The sequence below is a fragment of the Talpa occidentalis genome, unplaced genomic scaffold (assembly GCF_014898055.3).
Source record: "Talpa occidentalis isolate TD23 unplaced genomic scaffold, MPIMG_talOcc4v2.1 talOcc4.9, whole genome shotgun sequence".
Classification (NCBI taxonomy): Eukaryota; Metazoa; Chordata; class Mammalia; order Eulipotyphla; family Talpidae; genus Talpa; species Talpa occidentalis.
Window position 1 is genome coordinate 66,334,720 of NW_023605305.1, and position 24,639 is coordinate 66,359,358.

A 24,639-nucleotide genomic window follows, 5' to 3' on the forward strand; every position below is an offset into this window, starting at 1 on the left:
TCAGGGTCAGCAGACTATCATATACGTATAGGATCCTGAGGTCTGTTCATTTTATACCCCAAATCCATCCTCCGCTATTTCCTACCTCCATGAGATTGGTGCTATTTTTATTCCCTGTCTACATTTTATCCCTCCTCAACGAAAGACACATTCAGAACTTACCCATCATGGATCTTATGAGTGCTGCTCAGCTAATATTTGCAGTTTCTCCTTCCTGACACACACGATGCACTATATTTTCTGATTTCTTTATGGTTGGGTGGGACTTTGTTTTGGCTCATTAGATGTGAGTGAAAATGAGATGTGTCATTTAATTTCTCATAGTCCATCAGGGATGGTGACAAAATGTGATGGAGATGGTGCCTGTTCTATCATGTATCCTTGCCAATGTACAATAGACATGTAGCATGAGCAAGAAATGAATCTTTGTTGTCAGAGTCCCTGGGGTTTAGGGATCATTTGTTATTGCAGTAAAACCTAGCCTAACCTGACGAATCGGTAGTGTAGTTTCACCCACTTAACTCTTCAGCACTTTGCATGTTGGAAGTACTTAATAAATATCTGTCAAACTGTTTTCCTTCTCAAATATACCATACTAGCTTTCTTATGCCACTGCTGGGCATGTTCAGTGGCAAGTAACTTGGCAAAACAGGAAGAAGAAAGCCCAGTCCTGTTGCCTTACTTCTTACTTTGAGTTGTGAGGAAGCCCTGCAGTGGGTCAGCGGATTATGTGGTTCTTGGGTATAGAAATACATGCCCTCATTCAGGTGTGGACTCATTCAGATAGAGTTGGAGCTCTATGATGAGTCGTTGCTAGTACACACTCAAAGCTCTGCCTTCCAGTTGGGTGGGGGACAATATGGGTTGGAAAGCTAATAATCTTAACTGGCTCCCAACATAAGCTAGATAGCCTGGGAGTAGGTAGGCATGACTAACTCTAGTTTCAGAGATTCAGGTGACATTTGAAACAAGCCCTTAAAGAGAAAAGGCCTTGCCTGTGTCAGATAGGCTTGGGAGCAAAGCCAAGGACACAATGAGTGTTGGTGGGGAAAATTCTTGGCTCTCAGCTTACCGGACTTAATAGGCAGTGAACCCCCTGGAACCATGGTATCCAGAAAATTTGTGTGCATTTGGAGGGTTACCTTTTCTAGCACCTTCTTAATGAGGTTTGGGGATGTGGATGGCTGGGGAATCGAGTTTTCACCAAGTATTTAGAAAAGAGCATGGAGCTGATCTAACCTGATGTCAAAAGAAGTGGGAACATCTAAAGTCAGGCTTTGTCCATGGTGCTTGGAGGAAAGTCAGAGTCGGACTGGGTGGATGAAGAGAATGTGAGATGTGGAGGCTTGGGTATTGCTATAGGTTCAGGTGAGGCGAAGCACGAACATAGCCACATGGAGTTACTGTTTTAACAGAAAGCTTCTGCAGAGTGATAGATCATATGAGTGAACATCTTGTGCTGAAAGAGGAGACACCGCTAGCTTTGGCAGCTCTGGGAACACCCCCTGCAATAAAACCAGTTTACTTGAAAAGAATATACACCCTGCTGTCACATTGTGCATAATGAACACAAAGTCTTTTGAATAAAATGATGACGATAACACCCTCAAATGATACAAATGCCAGTGAACATATGAGAATGTGCTCAACCTTGTCCGTAATCGGGGAAATGGAGAACAGTGATTCATTCTGGTATGGTTAGATTGAATTCTCAAGTTTGTGAGATGTGTACTGTTTTCTTTCCTATCAAGTCCTGCTGCTCTTGAACCTGGGAGGAAATTGGCTGATGTTCTTGTAGCCGTCTTGACACCATGGGAATGGAGCCATACCAGAGGAAGGAGATAAGAGAAGGAGAGAAAGACCAGGGCCTGACAGTTCCATTGGAGTCCCTGGATAAAGCTTTACCTGAGGTTCATGTTCCCCAGAATTTGCAGTTATGTGAGCCAAGTTTAAGCTGGACTTTCTATCTCTGGTAAGAATTCTAACCAACACAAGCATAAGTAATGGGGGGAGATTAGGATTTCTGTCACTTGTTGAGTGTTTATTGCAACTGTCCCAAGGACTTTATATGTATTACTTCATTTATTCTTACAACCAGCCAATGAAGTAGGGCACCTTATCCTTATTTTACAGGCAAGAAAGCTGAGTCATAGATAGACCATTAAGAAATTTGCCTAAGGTCATACAGCCACACTTGGACCTAAGCAGTTTGGCCCCAGCGTTTGTACTCAAACCTGCTGCCTCATTGGACTCTTGGGGTGCAAGACACGGTGAGAGGGTGCCTTCTTTGCAGTAGATCAAGGCTGGCTCTGCTTGCAGGTCCATGCCCGTGGGCTCCTGGATATTTCATCAGTGAGGAAAAACCCACAAGATGTTTTTAAATTCATTGTCTTTCTACATTTAGAAGATGATGGTGATTTTTCCATCGTGCAGTACAATGATGTGGGATTAATTTGGTAATTAAATGTTTGTTGCTGGGAGTGAATAAATTGTTCTTCATCACTAGGAGATTTTGTCATCTCACTGCTTGTTCATTGTGGCATTCACTTCAACTTTGTAACTTCATTTACAGTAATAGATGCTGACAGTTTTGCCCCGCTGGTATTCTTTGGGAAGATGTTATTTATTGTCCCTGATGCTAGAGGAAAAAAATTAGGTCATTGCCTCACCCATCTTCCCTATACCATCCAAACACGTGCTTCATTAGGCAAAAAAGATAAAACCAATGTTGTCTTTTTTTTTTTTTTCTGTTCTAGCCTAGCTTTTTTCCCCAAGACTGCCGTGTTCTCAAATTTTTGCAGCTGGCATGCTGAAATGCTGCCCCATGTATTTCTTACTCTTTCATGTGGTGTTTGAGCAGGCGCCTCATGTCCAGCTGGAACATCATTATGTTGTACAAGGTCCTGAAGTCGTTTTATCCGTGAGGCATCAACTCTCTGCACCTCATTTCCCACTGTCGCTGGGGGAATGTCCCTCCAGATGCCCAGGGTTCAAGCCTGCACTTCCTGTGTGGTGTGGACAGCCTTGCCCATGTGAGCTCCTTTGAAAGCGCCCATCTCATAGACTGGTGTTTTGTGAATGCTACTGTAAAAAGAGCAGCTGGTCTGCTTCCTTTCTGCCAAGTTATATCAATATGGAGTTTAACCATTTTTTTTGGTTGTTTTTAGTTTGGGGGATGCCAATGCTTTCAAAATAATTTACTTCATTTTTTTTTTTAATGCATGAACAACAATGTGCCTTTTGATTCTTCTTGTGCCTTAACATAGGGTAGAATTTTTATTCTTTCTGAAATTTAAAAAATGATGTTGAATGAGGATGATTGCTAAAGAACTTTGGGAGTCCCTGCAGCATTTCTCCCCACCCCCCATTTTACTGGGGTGGGGGGGACACACTTAAAGAGCATGTATGTATAGACTTTTGAGTTCGACAGATTGGGGCTAAGTAACTGTGGGACTTTGAGCAAAATATCTCACATTTTAGCCTCAGTCTCTTTCTTTCCTCCATAAAATAAGGACAAAACCATCTCCACTAAAAGTATAAAAATTACTGCAAGTGTCTGAGACATCAGGGTGCTCACCCCCGAGAGCTGTTTTTGCTATATCCCTCCTGTATGGTTTCTCCCTGGGTGAGATTTCCAAATGTGTCAAATTTAGGGTTAAGGTGGGGAAGGAGGTCTAAAAGGTCATGGGGACTCAGCTACACTTGTATTAAGCAGACTTTATGAAAAGGAGGACTCAAAAACAAACCAAAGGATGTTGAAAGCAGTTATTTATTTTCAGAAAGATTCTCCTTTAAGCTGTCAACTTTCCTGTTTCAAGTATGACTTCATTTTCATGTTACTTTGGGGGATATTCCAGACACACAATGGGATCTGTTTCTCAGGGCCCTGCCCTAGACTCAGAAGAGACTGGGTTTCTGTGCTAAGCAGGTTTCAGGTGGAAGCCAGGGCAAAGCTAGCTCGGAGACAGAGGATGGGAAGGAGCCAGCCCAGAGGAGGGGAATCCTCAGAAGGTAGGGACATCCCGAAGGGGATCCTGGGGAGGAGAGGCCCAGAGCTGGTGGGAGAGAAGGAGAGAGGACAGGAGTAAGGGACCCTCTGGTTGGAGGAGAAAGGGCCACACACACATGGTTAAAATATTGCTTACTTCTATTATATCATGAAAAAATGGCAGTGACCAGAGCTGCCTGGATTAGGAAAAAAGGGTGTAATTCCATCTTGGGGCTTCTGGTGAATTGAGCTGTGGTTCTGTGGTTTATGATGTCACCAGAATCCCTGGCTAGAATTACAGCCTTTTACTTTACAACTTGGTAAGTGGGGAGGCCCAAGGGTCCTTTGTGCCTCCTCGAAATGTGGTGAGGACCCCAAGGTCAGGGTTGGCCTGGGAGGTCAAGTTCTTGGAGGCTTGCGGCTCCTACCCTAAGCGGCTAGATCGTCTGGATTAAGCCACTTTTCCTGACTACTCCGTCCTCTGTTCCTTCTCTCTCTGTCTCCCCACTCTCCTTTTTCATTTCCCCAAGTTGTGTGCCTTGATTTTCCCATGATTATTTTATAAAAATCTCGATGAGCCAGATTTCTCTGACCTTCATGCTCATTAAGCTCACAGTTCAAAAGTTACCATCTCAAAACCCACCTAAGAATGGTTTCAAGGTGCTGTCTCTGACTTCTGAAGGAAGAACCCTGCCATGAGTTGGGTAGCTCACTTCTGTCTTCTGTTCTGCTGCCAACCTTCCCCTCCACCGTACGTGCCAAGCTTAGGAGGTGACGGAGCTCATGGTGAAGCAGGTTCAGGGGTCTGGCATTTTTTGTACCCTCATACCCTCGCTCCTCTGCCTCCATTCTTCAACCTTTAACAAAGGTTTGCAGAATATTTATTATGTGCCAGGAGCTCTGAGCTTGGATTGATAGATATCATGGGTGCATCCATCTAGGATCACTGTCCTCACGCCTGGTGTTGCCACTTGGGGCTTGTAGTGATGTCGAAGGTAGTCCCCTTCCTCATTACAAGTCCATTCCTCCTTAAGTGTTTGCCATTTCACTTTCTGCCACAATTATTGCCTCATTTCTCAAGCCAGAGATCTAGGGGTGTCCTGCCTGATGCTCCATTCCCCTCATGTCCAACATCCAGCCTACCTGCTATTGCACATCTATTCCTATTCCTTCTGCCTCGAGTGCTCAGTCTCCCCTCACCTAACCAGACAGTGCCTTCACCTTATCATTCATGCTCAGCATCACCCATGCTCAGAAAGACCTTCCCCGGCTTGTAGTGGATTTCCCTGTTGTTCTCCATTTCAGTTCCTTACGTGTCTCTACAAAGCATACACAATTAGCAAGAACTTTATTTGTTTTTCTGTTTCCTCCTCTGGGAAATAAGATATCTGGGTGACAGGGGCTGTATCTGTTCCCCATCATATTCCTAAAACCTAGCACAGTTTTGGATACATGGCTTGGAATGAATGAATGAACATAGTCAAGCTTATTTTGTTTTGCCGACAAAGTCCTATTTGTCTTAAGGTCTCAGCTTCTCTAGGGAGATTTTCCCCATTTTCCTAATCTGTGTTCTCCCAACTCTCCCTGGCTGGCCCCACCGTGACACTTATCTCCTTGTGAGGCAACAGGGCAGTGGGAAGATAAGAGTGTGGGCTTTGAGGCACGGAGACTTGGGCCATGAAACAGCCTGTGTCCCTTCCTGGCTGCTTGTCATTTGCTTCTTGAGTCCCCCTTGTGAAGCTTCTTTAGAGGATGGAGATAATGTGCCAGCAAAGGCAGCCCCTTCAGAAGTGGTGCTGTTATTGTCTTAGAGCTATTTATTGACATGACTGTTGCCCAAGAGACTGTAAGTGCCTGAAGAGGGGGTGGCTGGTATCTGTCTTGTCACCCATGCTGGTGGAGGGTGGAGTCACAGGGAGTCCTCTGCTCATCCCTCTCCCTGTAGCCCAGGGCCCTATTTGGGTGGTCGGCCAGCCAGAGGACAGTGAGAGGAGTGTCTCTGTGGGTGAGCCTGGCTTCTGAGTCACAGGGAAAGAGCTTGCTCTGGCTAGAAAAGCAAGCTAGACCTATTTACTGAAGCCCCTCCAATGACCATCACAAATAGATGAGTCAAAGGTGCAGAGAAAATCATGGGATCATAGTTCGAGCTGAATCTCCCATTTGCCTAGAGATGACCCCTGAATTGTTTTGCGACAGTGCTTGGTGGGCCCTGGATCAACCTCTTCCTTGCACCTCCCTCCATTGCAACAGTGGCCGGAAAATGCAGGAGGCCCAAATTCCTGGGAAGTGCATTCGTCTGATCCTCACTGGGTGATAGGTGAGGTCTGTTTTGGTCTGGCTGAGGTCCAGGCATTGCTGATGCCAGCCCCCCACAGCTTTCTGTTTTCTTCCCTGGAGCTTGCCGGCCTGCTTTACCTTGTGCTCACCACTACTCACCCCACATGCAATAGACCCACCTCCACCTTCAGCAGCATCTGCCAGCTTGGCCCATGCTCTGTTGCAGGGGGGTGCTCTGAAGTCCTTCCTTTGGAGGCCAGAGTTTGCATTTGCCATTTTCTGAGCATATCCTGGGCACAGTATGTGTTAGTGGGGTTCTTCCCCAGGCCACCCTTATGTCTCTATTGATATTTTCTATACTTGAAGCACTTGGGTTTCACCTTCATGATTTTTGCAACCATTTGTGTGCAGTGAGTTGCTCAATGGTTCCTTTGTCATTGCTTTTTCAAAGGGCACAGATTTGGAGTGTGTGTGCAGAGACCTGCGAAGCCCTCTGGCTTGACACCCAGAAATGGAGGCTGTGGTCCCCAGACCTTTCCCAAAGAACCGAAGAGCACTGTGTTCTGAAAGGCCACAGTCTCCTTACACCACCTGTGTTGCCGGTAACACCGAGGTGCAAAATTGGCCACCCCAGAGAGGTAATTTTATGGGTGAGTTTGTTTATGTTAAGTTCCACACTGGCAGTTGGGTCAGATTTTCATGTGATGATTTTGTGTTCTGCCTATAAGGAATTACAAATGTGCCCCAAACATTTGTGCTACTACAAATGTGCCCCAAACACCTCTTTCCAGAATAAACTCATGTTTTGCAGAGGAAATGAAATATGCTGGGATCACACTCAGAATAGAACGTCCTTGGCTTGATCCAGTGATGCCTGGTGAGAGGTTGACAAGATCCCCGCAGGGAGCTGGGTACTCCACACCTGGAGCTCTTTACCTAAGGCAGGAGTCCCTGGAACATGGTGCCTCAGGACTGTGTTGAGAGGCAGGATGTGAGCATTTTGGGGCATGCAAATACTTGCTGGAATATTTGCAGGATATGTGCACTCACATGTAGCATTTGATAAGTGGAGATGAAGGGCCAATTTTGGCCTTGGTGGGGAGGAGAAAAGGTCACAGTTCATAACTTCCAACCACAGCTGAGGTGGTACCTCCCTGGAAAATGGAAGTTGTTTAGAAATATGAGCAGGAAGCACAGGCAGGTGGGAGATTTGACCGCCAGTAGTGAACTGAATGATCCTGGCTATGTTACCTTGACCTTTCAAGATACCAGTGTCCTTTTATTTTTTTGTAAAATGGGGAGGGTAGGCCATTAGGGAAGCTTTCAGGTCAGGGAAAGGTGAAGTAGGAATTTTTCCCTGAGATTGTTTTGTTTAGTGAATTGGCAGCGTACTCCAGCCGCCAGCCACAGGAACTCTATGGGAATTTATCAGCAGGACATTGGGCTCATTCATGGCTCAGAAGAAAAGTTGAGTGGAGAGGTGGAGAACCAGGACAACATGGGGATCTGGGTGGCAGGAAGGGAATACAGCCTCCTAGGGCTTTGTTGACAAGTCCATCAAGACTAATCTTTTTTTTTTTTTTCCTTGCCTTGTATTATTCTACTCTAGTTCCAAATTCCTGGGTGAGAGAGGGTCTCCCAAGGTAGGTCAAGGACCCACTCCTTGGGAACAGGAGCACAGAAGCACCTGGATGGACAGATCCACAAAGACTGTTTTCTTGGGGGTGAGGCTAGGAGAGGAGGGGGACCAATAATCCTCCAAAGGAAAAGCGCATTGTTACCAAAAAAGGGGAGGGTTGCACAGATGCTGATAGATTAAAGCTGTAGGTTTTGTTACTTAGAGTAATGAATAAAAAGGTGATCATTTGGGCTGTTACAAAGTCTCTTTTTAAAGCCAGAGTGAGCAAGAGCATGGCTGTTGGTCATCTCAACCTGGTCTTATTGAACATTTGCTTAAATATTTTAATTGGCTGGTGTAGCAACAGACATTTGTGGTCTGTGACTTGACCAGAGTGAAGGATTCTGGTGATTTCAGCCTCTTGTTGAATCCATTGATGAACAGGATTGAAAGCACAGGATGAAGTGAAACCAAAATGACTGATATGATGATATTGTGTCTGTCTTTTCAGTTTTGAAGTCCTAACCATGACTTTTGGTTGGGATTCCTTACACATGGCTCAGATCAGAACAAACCAGATTTTGGGTCAGAAGGAAAATGAAGGGAATTGATAGTGTCCCTTAAGCTCTTGGTTTAATTTATCTCCTTGCCTGCTTGGGTTGGGTGAACAAGTTATGTTGTTAAATTTCCACCAGGTACTGTCCACCCTACTATTTGGTACTGTGCACCTATCTTGGAGACACAGCTTCCAGCAGCATTTCCTAATTCTGTGGAATCTAGGCCTTGAGAGCATCAAAACAAAACAAGACAAACAAACAAAAAACAAGGGAGATTTTATCATCCAAAAAGCTTGTCTTGTATCACAAATTATATTGTCTGTTGGCTCTTCATGATGCACGTTAATATATTAAGGAGCTGATAAGTGCAGCAGTATCATTTTTGTTTTGCCTAGTTTGGCATTTCCTAAACATTTTTGACCTTGGAACATTTTAAATTATCACCTAGTACTAAATAATATTAGTTACTGTTATTCTGGCTTTGAAGAATACTCATAGCGTTCTTTTAACCTCTATTGATCAAGCATATGTGATTTCATTGGTTACTTCATCTTCTTGGCCCTTACACATTTCTACGCCATGAATTCAGAAGCATGTTTGCTTATACTTGGCAATTCTAAGGTAAACCTGGGCCTTGGAGCATACTTACAGATTGTCCCAGATTGACTGTGTGACAAGGTTCACTTACCCTGCCAGCAAATGTTTGTCAGGTGCCTGCGTACAGAATGTTCTCTGAGGCACTGTTGGAGGCAGAGAAGTGAAGAAGGGCTGGGCCCTTTCTTAAAGAGCCCTGGCTCATCAGGAGAGTGTGTGCGACCCACTCAGGAATGAGAGGCAGAATGAGTAACAGTCCATAGACGCTCCATGTCAGCCCCTGCATGGGCTGGGTATCTTGTATGCACAGTGATGCCTAAGGACACACATAGATATGTACACTGTACCTCAAAATTACAGCATCTTTGCTCTTAGGCATTATTTTCCTTTTTAACAGGTAAGGAAACTGAGATTCAGAGAGGTTTGTCTCTTGCCAGGTATCACATGGTTAGTGAATGATGGTGACAATGTAGATAACCTTGTCTGACTCTGAAGCCAGGATCCTTCCATTGGCTTCCACTGCCACTTCGTGCCCAAACCCCAGAGCTGAATAGTTTCTGAGATGTCAACTATTAGAGTGGGCTCTAATGTATTTTTTTAAAGATTTATTCATTTAATTATTTATACAAGCACTGGGTATAGTCAGAAGTGTGGGAGGTTGAGAGAATTCACCAGAGCCAGAGCAGGGAGCAGAAGAGACAGACTGACGAAGTACACTGCTGAGGGGAGCAGCGGTCGCGGCAGGAGAGGTATGTTGCACCATGTGGGACCCTCACCATTGGCTGGGGATCCAACTGGAGCTGCGGAGGCTGCGGGCAGCTTCGCAGCCCAGCGCTCAACCACTGCACCATGGGGGAGGCCCTCTAATGTATTTTTTAAAAAGATTTATTTATTTATACATACAAGAACTGAGGCATAGGCTAGAGGTGCAGGGGGTGAGAGGATTCACCAGAGACAGAGTGGGGAGCAGAACAGGCAGATCTACTGAAATACACTGCTGAGGGGAGCAGCGGGTGAGACAGGAGAGGTCTGCTGTGGGTCACCTCCCTGGTGGACGGGGAATTGAACTCATGCTGCAGTGGCTGGCGACAGCTTGACAGCGTTTTCTAACGCCTGCGCCACCAGGGAGGCCCCATGGGCTCTAATATTTAAGTGAACACCAGCTCAGAAAACTTGATCTTTGATCCTTGTCATCCATGAGAATCGCGAGAAAGGCATTTTTAACCTATAAAAAGCAGTTATTTCCTGTTGTGTGAGCAATTCATAAATACACTCCTATAAAACATAAAAAGTATTGCAGGTAAGCTAACGTCATCTATAACAGCTAGTGTGGTATCCTCTTATCTTCCTCAATGGTTAACCATGTAATCAGTTTGGTATGTACTCCTCCAGACCTTTCTCTGTATATTACTTATGTACAAATGGAGGAAATATGGCAAATATCACATTGAGTGAATTATCTAACAAATTTTCTTTTTTCACTCAATGGTATATTTGGAGTTCTTTCTATGATAGTACATATTAGCTATGCCATACTTTTTTTCTCACTGATATTGAAGCCACAGCTTATTTTGAAAGTTGAAAGAATACGAATAATTCAAAGACTCTTCTTGTTCCCTTTCTCCAGATTTAATATTTTGCCCTGTTTGCCTTGCAGATGTGTGTGTGTGTGCACGCGTGTGTGTACATACACACAGTCGACCCTCGAACAACAGGAGTTTGAACTGTGTGGGTCTACTTGTAGTTACTTTTCTTGTAAACAGACTGTGTAAGCTTAAACTATTAATGGTTTAAGCTTATGGTTTTCTTAGAAACATTTCTTTTCTCTGGCTCACATGTAAGAATACAATACATGTAACATACAAAACATACCTTAGTTGACTATGTTTTCAGCAAGGCTTCTGGTCAACAGTAGGCTATTAGTTCAGTTTTTGGGGAGTCAAAAACTATCATTGGATTTTCAACTACACAGCAGTTTGGCACTTCTAACCCCACAATTGTTCATGGGGTAAGTGTAGTGCAATTTTCTTTTTGAAGTCATTTGAGAATAAGTAATATACATCACGTGCTCTTCCCCTGACTCTTTTTTTTTTAAAGGAGAACTCTTGTTTTTTGTTTATTTATTTATTTATTTATTTATTTATACAAGCACTGGGTACAGTCAGAAGTGCAGGAGGGTGAGAGAATTCACCAGAGCCAGAGTGGGGAACAGAGCAGGCAGAAGGACTGAAGTACACTGCTGAGGGGAGCAGCGGGCGGCAGGAGAGGTCTGCACGCCATGTGGGACCCTCCTCTGGTGGCCAGGGAGCAGCCGGGGATCGAACTGGCGCTGCAGAGGCTGTGGGCAGCTTCGCAACCCAGCGCTCAACTGCTGCGCCACCGGGGAGGCCCTTCCCCCCCCACTCTTAAGGGCGTATTTCCTAAGAGTAAAGATATTCCCTTAAAGAATGGAGTGGTTATCAACTTCTCTAAACTTAATACTGATACACTACTTTTATCTAGTCTACCATCAATAGTCCATTTTTGCCAATTAACCAAATAATGGCCTTTGTGGTACTTTCCCTACTAGTCCAGTATCAGATATTGCATTTACTTGTCATGCCTCTTTGTTCTTCTATTAATATGGGACCTTTTAATAGTCTTTCTTTGTATTTTATGATAGTGACACTTAGAAGGAAAGTGTTGCTTTTTATAAAATGGACCAAGTCTTATTTTGCGTTTTCTGGTGTTTTCTTATGATTGCATTGATGATTTGATTCAAGGTAGGCATTTTCAGTCAGGCTGTTGTATAGGTGAGAGTCCTTCTCAGGGTATTTCATCTGCACACACAGAATGTCCATGTGCCCCTTGTTGGTGATGCGCATTTGGATCATCCTGTCAAGGTGTTGTCTGATTTGTATAGTTACTATGCAGTAGTACTATACAGCAGTCTGCTGGAAGACACTTAAGACCATGTGGCTTGCTGTTTCTCCTCAGCATTCCCCCAGATACAGCATCCACCCATGATTCTTGTTGAGCCAAATCTTTATTGTAATGGTTGCAAAATGATGATTTTCTCAACTAGTAATTTCTCCACATACATAGTGGGCTGGGTCCTCTGCTGTGAGCACATCTTCCCTATGTATTTGCTTATTTGTCTTTTTATTATGGACTCATAGGTTCTGCTTTTTCAATGGTCTACATTTTTTCTTCCTATTCTTAACTCATTTGTTGTTCAAGTTGACCCAGATTTGGCCAGTGAAGGCTCCCTTCTGTGTCCTTGTCATGTATACCCATCATTTTTTTTTTTTTTGAGTACATCTTTTACTTTCTGGCACTACAAAATGTTCCAGGCTCATCTTGTACTTACCCTGCCTCAGTCCTGGAATCAGCTATTTCTCCAAGGAATTCTGGCTTCTTTTAGTAGGGAATGGGATCATAGATCAAGTCTGCATGTTAGCTTGCTCTTCATTATTGGGCCTTACTGCTTCTCTTTACTATGGCTGCACAATATTTCTAAGTACTCTACTGAATGGGTTCTTAGGTGGTTTCCAGTTTGTTCCTGTTTCAAACAACTTTCAGCAAACATTCTTGTCCAAATGCTCGTTGTACATTTGTGCCAGGAGTATCTCTCCAAGGGTGGGTGATGAGAAGTGAAATTGCTTGTTTAGAAGGTGTGTATGTTTAAATTTTATTAGCTACTGCTAACCTGTACTCCACAGTGGCTCCGCCAATTTAGAGTCCAGCAAATAGGATATGAGAGTCCTTATTTTTCCATACCCTTTGTGATGCTTGGTGTTATCAAACATTTTGTTTCTAAGCAATCTGAGGAGTGAAAAGTGTTGACTTAAATTTTTTTTACTGTGTAATCATTTTCTCCATGTTGAGAGAGCTTGAGATTTTTTTTTTTTTTTTTTTTGCACTGAATGAGTAGGGGAAAAAAAGTCTCATTGTCTTGATGTCCGTTTTCCTGATTATGAGAGAGGGGGAGCATCTTTCCATGTGTTTATTAGCCAGCTGCCTTCTCTCTGGAGGGAGTAGAGCAAGTTTTATGAGGGATTGACAGTTGAGCCAGACTTCACTGGATGAGAAGACTTTTAGGAGGTAGGCAAGACAGGGAGGCTGTTTCAGACATAGGAAACAACAGAGCAAACCACAGAGCAGTTTGGGCCAAGTGGTCATAGACTTTGGATACCCCACTTTCCTGGGGTGGGGCCTTCTATTTCATCCTCTTTCATGGTCATTTCTATGGCAAACCTCTCAAGAGGCCTCCAGAGAAGGGAGGGTGACTCCCTGGCCTTCTATTTTTAGGTTGTATTAGACTTCACACACACTTTCCTTGTCTAAGTGAAATTTACTGGGACTAAGGAAGCTAAATGTTTTTCTTAAGGCAGTAAAACCAAATGTGCTCACCAAAAATTGGACCCAATGAGAATGCAGCTGATGAAGGAAAGCTACAGGTGAAATGACCTTTGGTGGGAGACAGATTGATCTGTCAGCAGTATTAAGCAAGCAAACCATTTGTTATTGGGTCTTACCTCTTCGATCTCCCATGCAGCAGTCAGAGAGTGGCTGCACAGTATTTCTCAGTTGCTCTACTGATGGGTGCTTATGTGGCTTCCAGTTTGTTCCTGTTTCAGACAACTTTCAGTGAACATGCTTGTTCAAATGTTCTTTGTGCATTTGTGCCAGGAGTATCTCTCCAAGGGATGGAAACCCAACACAATGTGCTATTGGCGATCAGGATCAAGTGAGAGGCAAGCCTTGCATCATGGCCATCCAATGGTCAGAGGCTTGGAGGAAAAGCAAAATAGTGTTGAAGAAAGAACAGTGTGTCTTGTGGTAGTAATCAATGTCCACATACACATAGATCACATTATTATGTTGTACACCTTATGCTAATAAAATGCTGTATGTCAATTATATCTCAATAAAACTGGACACCCTCCCCCAAATAAAAAGAACAATGAAGGTGCTTCCAGGGTCTTAATGATGTATTGCCAAGAGATTGCTGCCTTTTGTGACAATGTGGATGGACCTTGAGTAGCTTATGCTCAGTGAAATAAATCAGATGGAGAAAGAGAAATACTATATGATTCCATTTATCTGTGATACAAAAATAAACAAAACAAAAACAAGTTAATGAAACACAACAAAAACAAACGTTTAGAAACTCTTAGAATACAAGAATAATGGTTACCAGAGGGAAGGGGAAGGAGAGTATGGGCAAGTCAGGCTAAGGATGGAAAAATGTAGACTTTTGAGGTTAGATGTAATGTGGTGTAGACAGATGGAGATTTATCAGGCTGTATCCTGAAACCTTATCATGTTACCCGCTAAGGTCACTTCAATAATAATAATAATAATGTAAAAAGGTGAGATGGCTGTAGGGTAATTTAATAAGGTACAGGAAAAGGCCTTTCTTTCCTAGAAAAAGTCCTCTGTGGGAGGAAAGAGCAAGAAGGAACTTCATCTGGAGCATGAGGGATTTCGGACAGAGACCTGGAATTGATGGGGATAACGGTAATGAAGCAATTTGTCATGGAATTTGTAGAGCCTCTTCTTTCTCTGTGATAAAGACACAGATTCTTTTCTGCTGGAATGATCTGAAGCAGCTTGTGCGAAAGCCCCCCAGCCCTCAACCTGGCCTGAATTTCTGCCCAGTCAGGGCCTCCGGGGTCGACTGCAGGTGCACCCACAGTAGGAGATGCCAGTGTACTCTTCACCCATCAACAGACTTTCTCTGTCATGGGGGAGAAGCCTGACCAGCAGCACCCCAACCTTTCATGGGGAATATGAACTTCTGGGTTGAAAATGGGCTGGGGTGGGGGCCTCCCCTGGTGGCACAGCGCTTGAGCGCTGGGCTGCAAGGCTGCCCGGAGCCTCCGCAGCTTAGGTTCAGTCCCCTTCCCGGCCACCGTCGAGGGTCCCACAAAAAAAAAAAAAAAAAAGAAGAAGAAGAAAGTACTGGGGTGGGGGCAGGGATGGCAAAGCATTTCCATCCCCTAATTGGTATCTCAACCCATTTCTCATAACAGTACCCTGAATTAGGTGTTATTACCCTTCTTTTTTCCCCAAACATTTAGTTTGACACATTTTAAACTTACAGAAAAGTTGAAGGTCTGTACTTAGCACGTAGATGCAATACTTTTTTCTCCATTCCCTTTTTATCAGTGTGTTGCATATGTGTGTGTTTATCTGTACACATGTATATCAATCTGTGTATCTATATTTTTTCCTTTTGACCGAGTGGTATGATCCCTTGCCCCTCTGGGAGACAGAAACCGTAGCTGTTATTCAAGTGGAGACAATGTACTATTGTGACTTGACTAGGTGTTAACTGACTAACTAGGTAACTGATAGCGTAAAAAGAGAATGCTAAGGAATGACGGAGGAGGCATTTTCAGGAAGCTGCTACCATCTTCAGGGCTGGTGGCATATAGGTGCAAGATTAGAATGATGACATAGGCACCTAGAGGCAGAGCTCCAGGTCACTGAAACACTGATCTCTGACACTGAGGGGCTGCTCGGCTGGTGCTAGTCTCTGAACTGTGTGCTTGGGACCTAAGCCCTGTGAAGGGGACCAGCTGGTGGCTGCTGGTGTCTCTGTGGGGCTGTATTCAGCAACTATCAGGTGAAGAAGCAGCCCGGCTGGTGGCAGAACAGGATGGGAAGAAGACAGGAAGAAGCGAGTCCCCCTTCCTCTTCCAGCCAGGTAGGCTCTCCAGCGCCCCCTTTTGGCAGAATCTACCATAAGCTACCTTCTGTGTCCAAAGTGCTGTCCTTTCCTTGAGCTTCATTTCCTTACAACATTGACGAGAACAAAAGAGTTCTAGCTGGGGACACCGCCTATGTAGTTTGCATGTTCTCCGCATGTCTGTGGGTTTTCTCTGGGGACTCTGGCTTTTTACCACATCCCAAAGACCAGCAGATGAGGACTGGCCTGTCTCAACTGTCCAGATGGAGTAAGTGTGGGTGTCTGTTATGGAAAGCGGGGTTGGATTCTGCCCTGAGCTGCTGAGATAAACTCTGGCCACCTGCAACTCTCAACTGATGTAAGACGGCTGGAAAATGAATGATGAGTGAAAATGATTGTTTCATATTAGAAGTGTTTCAGGTCTTGATTTAGAAGTCTGGTGATGTTTCTGTGACCAGAAATATGCTGTTGGGACTTAATTCTTGTTTCTGTCAATTAGTCTATAGTCAAATTGGTTTCTTTATACATCGTTTCCCTTAAAGTCACGGTTATTAAGAACCTATCAACTATATTAAGGACATACTGTATGACAGGGTGAGTTTGAAGCTAAAAAGCAATATTTTAACTGACATAAACATCAAATACTTGAACAGATGTCTCCTAAGAAGGCTTTACATATGCACAATATCATTATTATGCCCAAGAAATCATAACTTCCTAATAGCATGCAATTAGCAATCCATGCTGCAGTTTTCCAAATTATCTTCCAAATGTGTCTTATGGCTAGTATTTCAGTTTTTCATGGGTCAGAGCCCAAATACATGGCATTTGCTTGATATACCGCTTTAGTATCATTCCAGAACAGTGTGCTCCCTCCCTCCCATTTTAAAAATAATCATGACAAGAGGTTAGGTCAGTTGATTTGAACGAAGTCCCTCACTGCAAATGTAGAGTGTTTCGTGGTGGTGTTGCTTTACCCATTCTTCTGTGCCCAGTGTGTCCCATATCCTGGAAGCTAAGTCCACAGGCTGGATTAGATTCATTCCTTATTTCAAATGTGCTTCATAGGGGGTGTCGTTTCCCCTTTCAATGCGATGCTTACTTTAGCATAAGAGTTCTAGTGCTATCTTTTAAAAGGTTTATTATCTTTGGACACCCTTTTGGGTGCCTGGGAACAAAACCCAAACAATTTTCATCAGAAGAGGAGCCAGAACACCAATTTTCATTGTAACAGGTGCTGCCCCTTAGTTCTGGTGCAACTTCCTCTCCTCTTCCCGCTGCCCGCTGAGCCCTTGCTGGCCATCCTCCTGCATCATCTGGAGATATTCTGCCCTATGTACTGGAACTTCTGTTTACTGAACCTAGATTTTACCCCCGAGCATTGTCTCTGGCAGTCCTGGGGGCTCCCCACTGCCCTGCAATGTGCAGTGTGGGCAAGCTGGCTTCCCTGGGCACATGGCTCTGGCTGGCTGGTTGTAGCCTCGGAGTGCTCTGCCGAAGAACCAGTTTGATGAGAATTGACTGTTTGTGAAAGGGGAGTTTCTCTTCTTGCCTGCAGTCACCCTCTTTGTGAGTTCCTCCTAAACCTGCTGTGGAGACCTGACCCTGGGTCATGCTCTCTCCATGATCTGCCTTTCTCACCTGAGCCTGCCTTCCTCTCTCTGTCTTACCACTCCCCACTGGGATCTTGGCCATCCTGGCCTTCCTTTGGTGGCACTGAACAGAGCCGTAGCTGCCTGCTTTGGATCTTCTTCCTGGGTCTCATTTTCATCAAACCTATTTTGTCTTCTGAGTGGAAGGAAAGACACTCCCTGACCAGTGGAAGGGTCAGGTATGCTGGTTCTGAGCCGAGGTGCAGGGTAAGAGTTGGAGGGTTACAGTTGTGCTCCCTTACCTGTGGCTTCACTTTCTGTAATTTCAGTGACTATGACCCACCACAATCCAAAAATATTACAGATGATATTTTGGGAGCAAGAGAGCCATTTATATAACTTTTATTACATTACATTGTATGATCATTCTACTTTATTATTAGTTATTGTGGCTAATCTCTTACTGTGCCTAATTTACTCTCTCTTAGGTATACAAGTATGGGAAAAGGCATAATATATAGAGTTTGGTACAATCCATGGTTTCAGGCATCCACTGAGAGGTTTAGAATGTATCCCATGTAGATAAGGGGGAACTACTATCACTCCCTAACTTGGATGCCTGTAGAGCTCCAGGTGTAATAAGGTTTTGAGGAAGACTAGGTGAAAGGAAATAGTGGTTCAAATTAAAGGGAAATGACAGCTGACTTCCAGTTTCTGCAAGGTGGTGATAATGGAGAGCCGGAGAGCTGATGAAAAAATTAACCACAGATTCTCAGCAGCCCCTTCCGATTAGGAGGTGAAGTCTGTTTTCCTAATCCTTCCATCTGGCTGGTCTGGCATCTTGCTTTAACCAACAGGACATTAATGAAAGACATGGAGGCAGAGCCTAGAAAAATGCTTGCTTATTATTGCTGCCTGCATTCCTTTGCTGTTGGAAGGAAGAGAACTGACCTAGCCTGCTGGACAGGCCACATGGAGGAGGATGGAGGTACCATCACCCAGCCTGTCCCCTCTGACAGCATTCATATGCCTGAGCCTAGGCCAAACCAGGTGAAGAAATGCTAGAGGCCTAGAGAAACATCTTGGGGGAGGCTGAACTTACCCTTCAGGTCATCCCCCTTCTTGCTCTAGTGTTTGCTCCCATCATTCTCCCTAATCCACAAGAAGTGGTCTTGGGGCTGGGGAGGGAACACTAGCCAGCAGCAGCCCTAAGAATCCTTGACTGAGGGCTGGAGTATGAGCAAGGTTTCATCGTGGCCTGCCTCAGAGCACTGAGACCATTACAGATATTTGTGGCAGGATGAGTATGCCTTGAAACATCCCCCAGGAGAGAATTTCTCCTGCTTGTTCTTCAGGACTTCAAACAAAATGCCACCTGCCCCAAGCTCCTGGATCACATAGTTCGTTCCCCCACTGAAGCAATCATAAGTACTGTACTTTTTTCACTTCGGTCTCCCTCACTAGACTGGGGCGCTTCTGGAGGGCAGAGTCTGAGGAACTTATTTCCCCTTCCCTCCAGATGCCCCAACTGAGGTGCACATTGAAGGAATAGGCAACCTGGCGAAAACTGGAATGTTCTTTGTACCCCTCCTTGCTGGGGGACAGGCTGCATCTTGTCACAATCCTAATTACCTTTCCTTGAAACTCTATAGCACAGTGAGTCATTGAGCACAGATGTTCATCTAGCTAAGAAATTCAAGAAAATGGAATTTTCTTACATTTTCCAATTTATGGAAAAGAAACCAACCAACCAAAAACAAATTTGTAAACCACACACAAAGGTCCTGCACATATCAACCATGTCCAAGGCTGAAACTCCAAAGATGGGGCAGCAAGCCAGTTCTGGGGGAGAGCAATTTGCCTCCTCAGGCCCCTGTGCTGTTAAAATCTTGGGGCAGCGTGACATGAGCTTCCGAGCGAGGTGATTTACCTTGAGTGGGGACTGCGGCATTTTATGAGACCTGTGCAGTCCAGTCCAGGCCAAACATCTGGCTGATTATGGAAGAATAAAGCCTCCTGGTGTCTGGTCCTGTAATTCCTCATTCTCCCATTGAGAGAGTGAGTGTCCGGACATATTTTTTCCATTTTTGTTCAGATATGACCTCCCACCGTCCTAGACTTGGCTTGGACTGGGTAGGCCAGAAACCCTTCGAGCAAGGTCTTTAGAGACCCTTGAGGGAGGCCTGGGGAGGAGCAAATATGCTGTGCAGTGGTCAGTAATCCCCAGGTAGTAGAGGGCTGCCTGGTCCTGGGAGGAGCCGGGGCTGAACTGGGGTGGGAAGCCAGTGACTTTTCTCTCTTCACCAGGGGGTGGGGGAGTTTGACTGTCCAGCTCTGAAGCTGCCTGCCTTAGAACTCACGTGTTAAGGAAACCCAGAGGCTCAGAGAACTGGATCCCCTGGGATCCTGTGGAGGCGAGACCTTGGATGAGGTGTCTGTTGCAAGTGGATCTGCTCTCTTGAGAAGGCTGGGCAGTTGTCTTGGGCTCTCCTGGTTCAAGGTGGGCCAGGGAGGTCAACTACTCCCCCCGCAACCTCCGGTGGTCCCGACTGATACCAGAATTGTCAGGCCTAGTCTCCCAGCCAGGAACGGATCCCAGGCTTCTGGTGGAGCGCTGAGTCCCAGCCACTAGACCACCACGGGTCGGTGTCTCACGAAGCCACAGCAGGAACTTCGCAGGCTCTCAGGCAAATAAGCGAGAAGAGGCAGGTTTGTCTTGAGAAAGAAAAAGTTTATTGAGGAGAAAAAGAACAGAAATAAAGTGGGACTCCCAGGCCATGAAACCAGGCCAGGGAGGGGCAAGGAAGCTAAAGTGGAGTCGTGTCTCAGGGAATATAGACCTTCTTTCCCTCATTATTCTAAAGCCCCACCAGTCTCTTTGTGATTGGTTAGTTCTTGGTTGTCTCACTTAATCTGCTACCGAGCGGGGGATCTTTACATTCCTTATCTAACAGGTTTGTCTTTCCCCATTTGTTGCATCTTCCCCCTTGTTTGATAGATTTATCTTTATGACCCAATCTCCCAGATGAGCACCTCTGCATTTTAGGGACGAGAAAGTCAAACATCAGCTATTGAAGAAAAACAGGCTGGCGCCCACCGGTCTCAGTGCTGACCCCTTTCCATCTCCCCCTTGCATAAATATCCCTGCACTCTGTCAAAGGGCAGGTTGGTGGTCTTTCAGACATGAGTCTGCTGCCCTCCTAATTTGTCAACAAATTAAACCACTCTCTTTTTCCCAAATGCTGCCTCCCTTTATTAGCTGAGGGAAACTGAGGCAGCGTTTGGTAACAATGTTGACCTTAGTCCTGGGATGTTTATTATTCCCAGTGGAATTAATTAACTTTCACTTGTTGCCCTTATCTCTGAAGCCTTCCTTAATTGTCCCGAGGTCCCCACCTGCACTGTCCTTGAGGCTGCCTAATTCTCCCTAACTTGCCCTTGGATTCACGACCTCCAGATGCTGCCCATAGACTGCCCTCCTTCAGAGCTGGCTTTATCCCGTCATAGGTCAGCTGTGACAGTGTCTGGGCTCTTGGGAACACTTGGGGGCAGGCTTCCTCTTCAACCCCACTGCTCTGTGGGGCCTCAGGTGTCCCGATGGTGAATCAGGGAGCCAGCAGGCTGGTGGCAACTGAGACTATTTCCCTAACCTCCTGCTTCCTGCTTGAATTTCTTGCCTTAGAAATTGTGTTGTTTTGAGTTTAAGGTGTGGATGCTTCCCTGTAGTTTCTTTTAAAAAGTCAACTTGTTGAGAGAAGGAAAACACTAAGAGAGGGCCCTCAGGGTTGCCTTGGAATGAATGAATTAATGACACTCCCTCCCACTCCCACCCCTTGTCTTGAAGCAGAGGGTGGGGAGCAAGGACAGCCCACTGGGACCCAGAAGAAAGACACCCCGGGAGGTCTGGGGTAATTGGGAAAGAGTAGCAGTAGGAACCTTTTGGCAGCCTTCTAGAGAGAGAAGAGAGGAAGTAGAAAGAGGATTTGTGGCATGAAAGAGGGGGCTGACAAAAAGGAGGGGGCAAGCACACTGAAAAAGAAACATCCTGTGATTTAATCACTCGTTGCCTTCCTACCCAAGGTCTTTCTTGAATTCTGAGCTGAAGTTTCTTTTCTCATCCCTTCCAGCTTCCCTGTCACTTACTGAGTCATTGATAGAAGGTCCAAGTGCAAACTCAAGCTTCTTAACTCACCAGGTCTGGATTTTCTTGTTGGTAAAATGGTGTGAACACTACACCCATGACATTTGGAAGGAACGAACCAGGTCTCTAGGAGGAGATCCTCACTTACAGATGCCATCAGAGAAGTCCCAGAGAGTCTCCCTTTGGCCCTGTTAGGGAACAGTGCTACAACTGCTGGTGAGAATAGGAGGTCGGGAAGATGCTGGCCTCTATTGCACATTGTCATCCAGATGTTGCCATCAGTCAAGGGTAAGGAAGACAGGCTAGAATGGCTTCTGAGATTTCCAGAGAAGTGGCAAAATCTCTGGAGGGCGGGTGGGCTCCATGTTGATCTAAGCTTAAATTACTCGAGAATTACACATGCATGCACGCACACGCACATGAAATAGACAAGCTCTGTATAAACACTCCTTTTAATGATTTACACCCAAATAAATTATTTTAGAAAACCACAGTCTACCAAAAGTAGAGGAAGCAAACCACATAAAAATGCAAAATGTCCCTCCAGGAAACAAACAGGATGTTCGTTTTCCTCTGTGCAAGCAGACCTTTCCCATCCTATGCTCCACATGCTCTTCGCTGCTCTGTCTTCATGGAGGGAAGGGAAGGCCGAAACATCTATGACTCCAGCTCTGTTTCATTCAGGACACCTAAGAGCAAACACACAGAAACCAACACACAACCTACATAAATTCCGATGTTGGGTAAAGAGGATCAAGGACAATAAGAAAATGTCGGATATGTGAGCTTAAAGTCCTGCCTAATTTCTAAAGGTAGACTGCATATTTGATGTGAACTTAGTGGTGGTCAAAGTGAAGAGGGAAATATGATGAGTAAGAGGACTCACATAGTCGATCAGCTGGACCCAAGGCAGCTCACTTAGGAAAAACACCATTCTTTTTTTTTTTTTAAGATTCATTTATTTATACAAGAGCTGGGGTACAGGCCAGAGGTGCAGGGGGTGAGAGGATTCACCAGAGAAAAAGCGGGGAGCAGAACAGGCAGATGGACCAAAAGCACTGCTGAGGGGAGCAGCGGGTGAGACAGGAGAGGTCTGCCGCACCATGTAGGTATCTCCCTGGCTGGCTGGGAATCAAACCCGCACTGCAGAGGCTGAGGACAGATTCATAGCACTGCACTCAACCCACTGCTCCACTGGAGAGGCCCAAAAAGCGCCATTCTTACTGGAACCAAAGCTGGCAGGTTTCTACCCTGGGTTCTCATGGAAAGTTTACTGTGTTATGAAGTTAAGAACTTCTTTACCATAGCTCTGCAATAAAGGGTCAGTGAGTTACACACACACACACACACACACACAAACACAAAATCCTTCCATGTATGCAGAAGCCTTACTAAGCAAGATTCTTCCAATAAAAACAATTGTAGAAGAACCCAAAGAGACTCTGACCCAAACATTCAGCTTTTTCATGCTCAGATTTTACCCAAAGGTAAATTTAGAAAATGTGGAGCAATAACTTGCAAGGTGTGTCCTGTGGAATAATAATGTGCATGATGCAAAAAAAGATCAAAGATTAGGAGGCTATTTTTTTTTTTTTTTTTTAATGGCAAAGCTTCTTAGAACCTTTCATGGGCTTATGCACTTCTGCCTCTATGCTTTGCAGTCTCCCCGGGACCTATTTAAACTGTTTAACCCTGTGTGTGCCAGTAGTATCTTTGGAATGCAGTGGAAGGGGAGGATGGAAAAACAGAGAATCCCCAAAAGTGAGAGTCATACTATCTTGTTCCCGAGTTCCCCTTAACCTCTGACTTTTACAAAGGATGATTTTGGAGTGCCACCTTGGAAAACCCTCATTTGAAGTAGTGTTTCATGCACTGCATATAATTTTCCTAGGAAATATAAATAATGGAAATATATTTATAACTGTTTTAACAATAAATATTTAATCTAGTCTCACCTACATTCATCTTGCATTTGCCCAGAGGTTAACCTGCCTTCCACCCTTTGGGAATTCAGCTCTAGGGTGGAGGTATGGTCTGTCATATACTGACCATTAATCTTTCATGGATTTGAGGTATTGTCCCTGAGATGTTATGAGAAACGAGCAGAATCTGTGCTTGTGTTCTGGACTTCTGCAGTTCTGCTCTTGGTGTGCCCAGTTAAGGGCTAATCCACTTACTCTGGCTCCATGGACAGAACGTGGAGTGGAAGAAGTTTGGGAATAAACTTGATAGTGCTCCATCCTCCTGGATAAAAGCTAGAGGAAAATAAACATTGTTGTCAATTTTTACTTTGTTTTTTAATTTTTTTAAAGATTTATTTTTTATTTATAACAATAGCTGGGGTACAGGCTAGAGACGCAAGTGAGAGGATTCACCAGAGACAGAGTGGGGAACAGAACAGGCAGACAGACTGAAAGCACTGCTGAGGGGAGCAGCGGGCGAGACAGGACAGGTCTGCTGCGCCATGTAGGTATCTGGTCGGCCGGGAATAGAACCTGTGCTGCAGAGGCTGCAGATAGCTTCATAGCACTGTGCTCAACCCGCTGCACCACTGGGGAAGCCCATTCTCAATTTTTAAAACTCCCAGGGTCCACTTCTTTTACTCCTTTGTTAAATATATATATATATTTTTTTTTATAGAGGCATGTTTTATTTATTTATTTGTTTGTTTGTTTGTTTGTTTGTTTGTTTTGTTTATACATGCACTGGGTACAGTCAGAAGCACGGGAGGGTGAGAGAATTCACCAGAGCCAGAGTGGGGAGCAGAGCAGGCAGAAGGACCAAGTACATTGCTGAGGGGAGCAGCGGGCGGCAGGAGAGGTCTGCGCGCCATGTGGGACCCTCCTCTGGTGGCCGGGGAGCAGCCGGGGATCGAACCGGCGCCGCAGAGGCCGCGGGCAGCTTCGCAACCCAGCGCTCAACCGCTGTGCCACCGGGGAGGCCCATGTTAAATATATTTTTTATCCCCTTGGGTGGGGGACATTTCCAGATGGGAGACATTTGCAGGTTGTATGAGCATGGATCAGGTTCATAGCCTATCAGATCTATAGCAGTTCCCCTAGTTTAGTGGCCAAATGTTTGGAAATGTTTGCTTTCTGAAGGGGGCTATTCATTTGCCTCTTTTGTTAGCATACATATATTCAACCCAGACCATATGCAAGGCAAGAGCGAACAGATGCACACAAATATATACAAG

The 24,639-nt window shown here is 44.9% G+C and overlaps 1 long non-coding RNA gene across 1 annotated transcript in view; it reads left to right on the top strand.

The window, feature by feature from the left end:
* Positions 1–24,639, top strand: part of LOC119236051 (uncharacterized) — a 147,601-nt gene that overhangs the window by 40,710 nt on the left and 82,252 nt on the right. Inside the window, exons 2-3 of the long non-coding RNA XR_008550173.1 lie at positions 1,752–1,972; positions 6,717–6,915. This is a non-coding gene — a long non-coding RNA (uncharacterized LOC119236051). The remainder of the gene's footprint in view (positions 1–1,751; positions 1,973–6,716; positions 6,916–24,639) is intronic.